We start from the raw sequence: 11396 nt of genomic DNA, 5'->3' as shown, positions 1-11396 counted from the left end.
TCAAAATTTCTACATCAGTGGGTTGTTACCTCATTCCTATCTGCATTGTGAATGTATCTGTCTCCAAATATCGACATCAGTGTGTCATAACCTTATTTGTATCTGCAGTGTCTCTTCATCTGTCTCTAAATGTCTACATTAGTGGGCCATTACTTCATTCTTTTCTACAGTGCCTCTGCATCTGTCTCCAAATGTCTACGTCAGTGGGCTGTTACCTCATTCTTATCTACAGTACCTATGCATCTGTCTCCAAATATCTACATCAGTAGGTCATAACCTTATTCATATCTGCAGTGTCTCTACATCTGTCTCGAAATGACTACATTAGTGGGACACTACCTTATTCTTATCTGCAGTGTCTCTGCATCTGTCTCCAAATATTTACGTCAGTGGGCTATCTCATTTGTTATCCACATTGCTTTCACTTATGTTTCCAAATGTCTATGTTAGTGGCCATTACCTCATTCTTATCTGTGGTGCCTCAACGTCTGAAACCAAATATCCACATCAGTGGGCCATTACCTCATTCTTATCTGCAGTGACTCTGAGTCTATCTCCAGCTGTCTGCATCAGTGGGCTGTTACCTCATTCTAATCTGTAGTGCTTCTGCATCTGTCTCCAAATGTCTATGTCAGTGGGCTGTTACCTCATTCTTATCTGCAGTGCCTCTACATCTGCCTAGAAATGCTTTCATCACTGGACTGTTACCTCATTCTTATCTGAAGTGCCTCTGCATCTGTCTCCAAATGTCTACATCAGTGGGCATTTACCTCATTCTTATATGCAGTGCCTCTGCATCTGTTTCCAAATATCCATGTCAGTGGGCCATAACCTCATTCTTTATCAGCAGTGATTCTGCATCTGTCTCCAAATGTCTACATCAATTGTCCATTACCTCATTTTTATGTGCAGTACTACTGCATCTGTCTCAAAATGTCTACATCATTGGGCCATTACCTCATTCTTATCTGCAGCAACTCTGCATCTGTCTCCAAATGTCTACGTCAGTGGCCGTTACCTTATTCTTATTTGCAGTGGCTCTGCATCTGTCTCCATATGTAGTCAGTGGGCTGTTACCTCATTCATATGTGCAGAGCCTCTGCATCTGTCTCCAAATATTTATGACAGTAGGTCATTACTTCATTCTTATCTGCAGTGCCTTTGCCTCTGGATGTGTCTCCAAATGTCTACGTCAGTGGGGCGCTACCTCATTCTTATCTGCAGTGCATCTGCATCTGTCTCCAAATGTCTACATCAATGGGCCATTACCTCATTCTTATCTGAAGTGTCACTGCATCTCTCTTCAAATGTCTATGTCAGTGGGCCATTGCCTCATTCTTATCTGCAGTGCCTCTGCATCTGTCTCCAAATGTCCACATCAGTCAGCCATTACCTCAATCTTATCTGCAGTGGCTCTGCATCTATCTCCAGCTGTATACATCAGTGGGCCATTACCTCATTCTTATCTGCAGTGCCTCTGCATCTGTCTCCAAATGTCTATGTCAGTGGGCTGTTACCTCATTTTTATCTGCAGTGCCTTTGCATCTGTCTCAAAATCTCTACATCAGTGGGTTACCTCATTTTTATCTGCATTGCCTCTGTATCTGTCTCCAAATATCTACATCAGTGTGTCATAACCTTAATCTTATCTGCAGTGTCTGTGTCCAAATGTCTGCATCAATCAGCCATTACCTCAATCTTATCTGCAGTGACTCTGCATCTATCTCCAGCTGTCTACATCAGTGGGCCGTTACCTCATTCTTATCTGCAGTGCCTCTGCATCTGTCTCCAAATGTCTACATCAGTGGGCTGTTACCTCATTCTTATCTGCAATGCCACTGCATCTGTCTCAAAATCTCTACATCAGTGGGTTGTTACCTCATTCTTATCTGCATTGCGGCTGTATCTGTCTCCAAATATCTACATCAGTGTGTCATAACCTTATTCGTATCTGAAGTGTCTCTTCATCTGTCCCTAAATGTCTACATTAGTGGGCCATTACCTCATTCTTTCCTGCAGTGCCTCAGCATCTGTCTCCAAATGTCTATGTCAGTGGGACGTTACCTCATTTTTATCTACAGTTCCTATGCATCTGTCTCCAAATGGCTACGTCAGTGGGCCATTACCTTATTCTTATCTGCAGTGCCTCTGCATCTGTCTCCAAATGGCTACGTCAGTGGGCCGTTACCTCATTCTTATCTACAGTGCCTATGCATTTGTCTCCAAATATCTTCATCAGTGGGTCATAACCTTATTCGTATCTGCAGTGTCTCTTCATCGGTCTCTAAATGTCTACATTAGTGGGACATTACCTTTTTCTTATCTGCAGTGTCTCTGCATCTGTCTCCAAATGTTTACATCAGTGGGCTATCTCATTTGTTATCTACATTGCTTTCACTTATGTTTCTAAATGTCTATGTCAGTGGCCGTTAACTCATTCTTATCTGCAGTGCCACAGCATCTGTCACCAAATATCCACATCAGTGGGCCATTATCTCATTCTTATCTGCAGTGAATCTGAGTCTATCTCCAGCTATCTGCATCAGTGGGCCATTACCTCATTCTTATCTGTAGTGCCTCTGCATCTGTCTCCAAATGTCTATGTCAGTGGGCTGTTACCTCATTCTTTTCTGCAGTGCATCAGCATCTGCCTCCAGATGTCTACATCAGTGGGCTGTTACCTCATTCTTATCTGCAGTGCCTCTATATATGCCTAGAAATGCCTTCATCACTGGGCTGTTACCTCATTCATATCTGAAGTGCCTCTGCATCTGTCTCTGAATGCCTACCTCAGTGGGCCAATACCTCATTCTTATTTGCAGTGCCTCTGCATCTGTCTCCAAATGTCTATGTCATTGGGTTGTTACCTCATTCTTATCTGCATTGCATCTGCATCTGTCTCCAAATGTCTACATAAATTGTCCATTACCTCATTTTTATGTGCAGTACTACTGCATCTGTCTCTAAATGTCTACATCATTGGGCAATTACCTCATTCTTATCTGCAGCAACTCTGCCTCTGTCTCCAAATTTCTACGTCAGTAGGCATTACCTTATTCTTATTTGCAGTGGCTCTGCATCTGTCTCCATATGCCATCAGTAGGCTGTTACCTCATTCTTATGTGCAGTGCCTCTGCATCTGTCTCCAAATGTCTAAGATAGTAGGCCATTACTTCATTCTTATCTGCAGAACCTCTGCCACTGCATGTGTCTCCAAATGTCTATGTCAGTGGGCTACCTCATTTTTATCTGCAGTGCATCTGCATCTGTCTCCAAATGTCTACATCAATGGGCCATTGCCTCATTCTTATCTGAAGTGACACTGCATATCTCTCAAAATGTCTATGTCAGTGGGCCATTGCCTCATTCTTATCTGCATTGCATCTGCATCTGTCTCCAAATGTCTACATCAATGGGAAATTACCTCATTCTTATCTACAGTGACTCTGCCTCTGCATCTGTCTCCAAACATCTATGTTAGTGGTCCATGACCTCATTCTTATCTGCAGTGCCTCTGCATCTGTCTCCAAATGTCTATGTCAGTGGGCCATTTCCTCATTCTTATCTGCAGTGCCTCTGCATCTGTCTCCAAATGTCTACGTCAGTGGGCCATTACCTCATTCTTATCTGCAGTGCCTCTGCATCTGTCTCCAAATGTCTACGTCAGTGGGCCGTTACCTCATTCTTATCTAGAGTACCTATGCATCTGTCTCCAAATATCTACATCAGTGGGTCATAACCTTATTTGTATCTGCAGTGTCTCTTCATCGGTCTCTACATGTCCACATTAGTGGGCCATTACCTTATTCTTATCTGCAGTGTCTCTGCATCTGTCTCCAAATGTTTGCGTCAGTGGGCTGTTATCTCATTTGTCATCTGCATTGCTTTCACTTATGTTTCCAAATGTCTATGTCAGTGGCCGTTACCTCATTCTTATCTGCAATGCCTCAGCGTCTGTCACCAAATATCCACATCAGTGGGCATTACCTCATTCTTATCTGTAGTGCCTCTGAGTCTATCTCCAGCTGTCTACATCAGTGGGCATTACCTCATTCTTATCTGTAGTGCCTCTGCATCTGTCTCCAAATGTCTATGTCAGTGGGCTGCTACCTCATTCTTTTCTGCAGTGCCTCTGCATCTGCCTCCAGATGTCTACATCTGTGGGCTGTTACCTCATTCTTTTCTGCAGTGCCTCTGCATCTGTCTAGAAATGTCTTCATCACTGGGCTGTTACCTCATTCTTATATGCAGTGCCTCTGCATCTGTCTCCGAATGCCTACCTCAGTGGGATGATACCTCATTCTTATCTGCAGTGCCCCTGCATCTGTCTCCAAATGTCTATGCCATTGGGTTGTTACCTCATTCTTATCTGCATTGCATCTGTATTTGTCTCCAAATGTCTACATAAATTGTCCATTACCTCATTTTTATGTGCAGTACTACTGCATCTGTCTCTAAATGTCTACATCATTGGGCAATTACCTCATTCTTATCTGCAGCAACTCTGCCTCTGTCTCCAAATTTCTACGTCAGTGGGCATTACCTTATTCTTATTTGCAGTGGCTCTGCATCTGTCTCCATATGTAATCAGTGGGCTGTTACCTCATTCTTATGTGCAGTGTCTCTGCATCTGTCTCCAAATGTCTACGACAGTAGGTCATTACTTCATTCTTATCTGCAGTGCTTTTACCTCTGGATGTGTCTCCAAATGTCTATGTCAGTGGGGCGCCACCTCATTCTTATCTGCAGTGCATCTGTATCTGTCTCCAAATGTCTACATCAATGGGCCATTGCCTCATTCTTATCTGAAGTGACACTGCATATCTCTCAAAATGTCTATGTCAGTGGGCCATTGCCTCATTCTTATCTGCAGTGCTTCTGTATCTGTCTCCAAATGACTACAACAGTGGGCAGTTACCTCATTCTTATCTACAGTGACTCTGCCTCTGCATCTGTCTCCAAACATCTATGTCAGTGGGCCATGACCTCATTCTTATCTGCAGTGCCTCTGCATCTGTCTCCTAATGTCTACATCAGTGGGCTGTTACCTCATTCTTATCTGCAGTGCCTCTGCCTCTGCATCTGTTTCCAAATGTCCATGTCAGTGAGCATTTACTTCATGCTTATCTGCAGTGAGTCTGCATCTGTCTCCAGCTGTCCACATCAATGGGCCAATACCTCATTCTTATCTGCAGTGCCTCTGCATCTGTCACCAGATCTCTACATCAGTGGGACACTGCCTTATTTTTATCTGTAGTGCCTCAGCATCTATCTCCAAATGTCTACATCAATGGGCCATTACCTCATTCTTATTTGAAGTGCCACTGCATCTGTCTCCAAATATCTATGTCAGTGAACCTTTACCTCATTCTTATCTGCAGTGTATCTGCATCTGTCTCCAAATGTTAATGTCACTGGGCTGTTACCTCATTGTTATCTGCAGTTCCTCTACATGTGTCTCCAAATGTCTACATCAGTGGGCATTTACCTCATTCTTATATGCAGTGCCTCTGCATCTGTCTCCAGCTATCTACATCAGTGGGCTGTTACCTCATTCTTATCTGTAGGTCCTCTGCATCTGTCTCCAAGTGGGTTGTTACCTCATTCTTTTCTCTAGTGCCTCTACATCTGTCTCCAAATGTCTATATCAGTGGGCTGTTACCTAATTCTTATCTGCAGTGCCTCTACATCTGTCTCCAAATGTCTACATCAGTGGGTTGTTACCCCATTTTTATCTGCAGTGCCTCTGTATCTTTCACCAAATATCTACGTTAGTGGGTCATAACCTTATTCTTATCTGCAGTGTCTGTGCATCTGTCTCCAAATGTCTATGTCAGTGGGCCATTTCCTCATTCTTATCTACAGTGCCTTGACATCTGTCTCCAAATGTCTATGTCAATGGGCTGTTATCTCATTCTTATCTGCAGTGCCTCTGCATCTATTTCCAAATATCCATGTCTGTGGGCCATTACCTCATTCTTATCACAGATACAGTGCCTCCACTTATGTCTACAAATATCTACATCAATGGGCTGTTACCTCATGCTGATCTGTAGTGCCTCTGCATTTCTCTCTAAATGTGTACATCAGTTGGCCATTACCTCATTATCTGCAGTGCCTCTGCATCTGTCTCCAAATGTCTACATCAGTGGGCCATTACCTCATTCTTAACTGCAGTGCCTCTCCATCTGTCTCCGATTGTCTATGTCAGTGGTCCGGTACCTCATTCTTATCTGCAGTGCCTTTGCATCTGTCTCCAAATGTCTACATCACTGGGCTGTTACCTCATTCTTATCTGCAGTGCCTCTGCATCTATCTCCGAATGTCTATGTCAGTGTGCTGATACCTCTTTCTTATCTGCAGTGTCTCTGCATCTGTCTCCAAATGTCCACATCAGTGGGCCATTACCTCAGTCTTATCATCAGTGCATCTGCATCTGTCTCCAAATGTCTACGTCAATCATCCATTACCTCATTCTTATCTGCAGTCCTACTGCATCTGTCTCCAAATGTCTACATCAGTGGGCCATTACCTCATTCTTATCTGCAGCACCTCTCCATCTGTCTCCAAATGTCTATGTCACTGGGCTGCTTCTTCATTCTTCTCTGCAGTGGCTCTGCATCTCTCTCTCTCTATATGTCATCAGTGGGCTGTTACATCATTCTTATGTGCAGTGCCTCTGCATCTGTCTCCAAGTGTCTAAGACAGTAGGCCATTACTTCATTCTTATCTGCAGTGCCTCTGCCTTTGCATGTGTCTGCAAATGTCTATGTCAGTGGGCCATTACCTCATTCTTATCGGCAGTCCCTCTGCATCTTTCTCCAAATGTCTATGGCAGGGGGGTGTTACCTCATTCTTTTCTGCAGTGCCTCTACGTCTGTCTCCAAATGTCTATGTCAGTGGTCTGTTACATCATTCATATCTGCAGTGCCTCTGAATCTGTCTCAAAATCTCTACGTCAGTGGGTTGTTACCTCATTCTTGTCTGCATTATGTCTGTATCTGTCTCCAAATATCTACATCAGTGGGCCATAACCTTATTCTTTTCTGCAGTGTCTTTTCATCTGTCTCTAAATGTCTACATTAGTGGACCCTTACCTTATTCTTATCTACAATGCCTCCACTTATGTTTCCAAATGTCTATGTCAGTGGACCATTACCTCATTCTTATCTGCAGTGCCTCAGCATCTGTCACCAAATATCCATGTCAGTGGGCCATTACTTAATTCTTATCTGCAGTGACTCTGAGTCTGTCTCCAGCTGTCTACATCAGTGGGCCATTTCTTCATTCTTATCTGTAGTTCCTCTGCATCTGTCTCCAAATGTCTACGTCAGTGGGCTGTTACCTCATTCTTATCTGCAGAGACTCTGCATTTGTATCCAGCTGTCTACATCAGTGGGCTGTTACCTCATTCTTATCTGCATTGCATCTGCATCTGTCTCCAAATGTCTACATCAATTGTCCATTACCTCATTTCTATGTACAGTACTACTGCATCTGTCTCCAAATGTCTACATCAGTGGGCCATTACCTCATTCTTATCTGCAGCAACTGTGCATCTGTCTCCAAATGTCTATGTCAGTGGGCCGTTACCTCATTCTTATCTGTAGTGGCTCTGCATCTGTCTCCATATGTCATCAGTGGGCTGTTACCTCATTCTTATGTGCAGTGCCATTGCATCTTTCTCCAAATGTCTACAACTGTAGGCCATTACTTCATTCTTATATGCAGTGCCTCTGCCTCTACATGTGTCTCCAAATGTCTACGTCAGTAGGGTGTTTCCTCATTCTTATCTGCAGTGCATCTGCATCTGTCTCTAAATGTATACATCAGTGTGCCAATACCTCATTCTTATCTGCAGTGCCTATGCATCTGTCTCCAAATGTTTACATGACTGGACCGTTACCTCATTCTTATCTACAGTGCCTCCGCTTATGTCTCCAAATGTCTATGTCAGTGGGCCATTATCTCATTCTTATCTGAAATGCCTCTGCATTTGTCCCCAAATGTCTATGACAGTATGCAGTTACCTCATTCTTATCTGCAGTGCCTCTGCATCTATCTCCAACTGTCTGCATTAGTGGGCCATTACCTCATTATTATCTGCAGTGCCTATGCGTCTGTCTCCAAATGTTTACATGAATGGGCCATTACCTCATTCTTATCTACAGTGCCTCCGCTTATGTCTCCAAATGTCTATGTCAGCGGGCCGTTACCTCATTCTTATGTGCAGTGCCTCCACATCTATCTCCAAATGTCTATGTCAGTGGGCTGTTACCTCATTCATATTAACAGTGCCTCTGTATCTGTCTCCAAATGTCTACATCAATCAGCCGTTACCTCATTCTTATCTGCAGTGCATCTGCATCTGTCTCAAAATGTCTATGTCAATGGGCCATTACCTCAATTTTATTTGCAGTGTCTCTGCATCTTTCTCTAAATGTCTACATTAGTGGGCTGTTACCTCATTCTTATCTGCAGTGCTTCTACATCTGTCTCCAAATGTCTATGTCAGTGGGTTGTTACCCCATTTTTATCTGCAGTGCCTCTGTATCTTTCACCAAATATCTACGTTAGTGGGTCATAACCTTATTCTTATCTGCAGTGTCTGTGTATCTGTCTCCAAATGTCTATGTCAGTGGGCCGTTACCTCATTCTTATCTGCAGTGCCTCTGTATCTGTCTCCAAATATCTATGTCAGTGAGTCATAACCTTATTCTTTTCTGCAGTGCTTGTGCATCTGTTTCCAAATGTCTATGTCAGTGGGCTGTTATCTCATTCTTATCTGCAGTGCCTCTGCATCTGTCTCCAAATGTCTACATCAGTGGGGTGTTACCTTATTCTTATCTCCAGTGCCTCTGCATCTGTCTCCAAATGTCTTTGCCAATGGGCTGTAATTGTTTTTTGCTCCACTCACTTCTCTCTGTGCAACAGTGCCTTTTAGGCAGTAAGTAAAGGGATCAGAAGGGAGGACTGGAAAACCAGGAAACTCACAGCTAGAGGTACAGTCAAAAATTCCTGAATTGGATGCATGATTCATGGCACAGAGGGATGGAGCCATAGCCGCGAGTCGGTGTGTGAGGATTGATAAGTAAACTCAATCATAGAGCTGCCATCTGGAAGGTATAATAGGACTGAGTGGCATTTCTTTTAATTTCCTGTGTTTAGGGGATGGGGAAGTTTCCAGTCAATGGTTACAGTTAACAGTGGAGACCAAGAGTTGTAGTGCCATTGAGTGTACATGTGTAATGCACTTTGCGAACTGAGAGGGACAATGAGTAGGGCACACCAAAAAAGGCATCAGCATCTGTTAGAATTTTGCTATACAAGACATCCTGATCTCTTCTTTGCCCTCTTCCTCGACTGCTACACTGAATCTGTCCTACCTATAAGGCCCTGGACCATGAGCATAAACCAGACAGATGCAATGGAAAGCTTGTTGCCGAAGGTCAAGGTGTGGCTTTGAGACATTGCCAATGTAAATAACTGCAGTAAAAAATACACACACACACACACACACACACACACACATATATATATATATATATATATATATATATACACACACACACACACACACATATATATATATATATATATATATATATATATATATATATATATATATATATATATATATATATATATATATATATATGTTATGCTCCAAAATTACTCATCTTTGTTATATAGTATCTCTGTGAAATGTGTAATTAAATGTAGAAACTATAATAACATTTTCACATTAATAGCTTTTTAAATTTGTAGCAAGTAATTTGCAAGTACAATATGACTCGTGGATATAAGCTCAGATTTTCCTTTGCAGCAAGTGCCTGGTAGCTGGGTGACACATATAACCAAGTTAGACTCCATTTAAAAATGCTGCATGAAGCTGTCATGTGGGCTTGTAAGGTGAAGGATGCAGGACTGCTGCAATGCCAGCTGAGAGGCAAGCAGGACTGGGACAGACTAAGATGGACTAAACTCAGTAACGGAAACTGGTTGTAGGGATGTGGAATATCACTACATTTCTGCAGAAGGTGACAAGGCCTATGTGAGAGGTTGAAAGTTACCATAAAGAATAGTTGATATATTAAAATTATCTTCTTTTGTTTTGATTATTATTATTATTATTTTGTTAAATTCCACTGGACAGAGGTGAACCAGAAGATCTGTCACAGCTAAATGATGGGAAGATGGAATAAAAGTAGAGGTGATCAAACCCTGGACTTCTGGAAGCAGTTCAATAACAGTTTATAAGCTGAATCCCCTGTATCAACTGCCAGATTTCTCATTTTGGAAGGAAGCTGATCTCTCTTGTATCCTGGAGATGGTCCTTAGAAAGACCCCAGGCTGTTGGGAAGGATGCTCCAAAGTCAACAGATGGATGCAGTATAAGTGAAATTCGGGGTATTAAAAATGACAAGGCTACCTCAATGTAATCGTGAACTTCAAAATGGAAAGCACTATCTGTTGTTTGTACATGCGCAGCTAATAGCTATTAGGAATATTCAGCTTTCATGGAGACTGTGCATGCAGTGCTTGATAAGGCATCTCCTACAGGAAGACTTTAATGGTTACACTGAAATAATAGAGATACCTGGAGGCCAACACTGGGGGAGCAGTTTACTTGACAAAACCAAGGAAAGTGCCTTAAGTGTGTCTCAAAGGAGGATCTGAGCTGCCAACTGATCACCAGCTGGTGGACAGCTGGGAAAGATAGCCAAGGAAGTGGCAGAAATACCTGAAAAATTCAAACATGCAGTAAGGATGTCATGAGAATGCCAAGCAGATGCTTCTGTTTGGGATTAGTTCAAATCCAAATACATCTCCCTCATGTAGTGGAAAGTCATTGATCCTAAATCCAAAGGGTTTCTCTTTAAGACTTCAGTAGTTGAGGTGGTGGAAAAGGAACTGCGACTAACATGTGATCAATAGCTGTCTTTATGATAACCATAGGATTCACCTGTGTAAACCATCAGTGAGGGAAACCATAAATATTCAAAATGAGTCTCTAAATATGACCAACAGTTACTAAGCAGCCAGTAATATAGTAACTGTGGAAGTTTCTGAAAAAAAGGCTTGGGTTTGGGGGGACTTTGTTAAGGCAATGGAAAAATGATTTTCAAGTCTCCCAAGGTTTTGGCAAACCATCTGGGAACTTGGGGTGGGGTATTTCCCTCAATAAAGGAGAAAAAAACATTGACCTTGACCTAGGGACATTTTCAGGATGAGAAAGGAATAGGTTGAGAAACTCATGAGCCCTGTGGAGATGCTATCCTTTGAGAAGGCAGTGCTAGAAGGACCATGTAGGATTTTATTAATGTACATGTGGCTGCTTGGGCAATTAAACAAATACATGATGGCAAGATTGTGGAAATGGATGAGATCTGGTT

The sequence above is a fragment of the Protopterus annectens genome, chromosome 12.part0 (assembly GCF_019279795.1).
Source record: "Protopterus annectens isolate FY-2018-M chromosome 12.part0, PAN1.0, whole genome shotgun sequence".
NCBI classification, from domain to species: Eukaryota; Metazoa; Chordata; order Ceratodontiformes; family Protopteridae; genus Protopterus; species Protopterus annectens.
Note: the sequence above shows the minus strand (reverse complement) of the source record.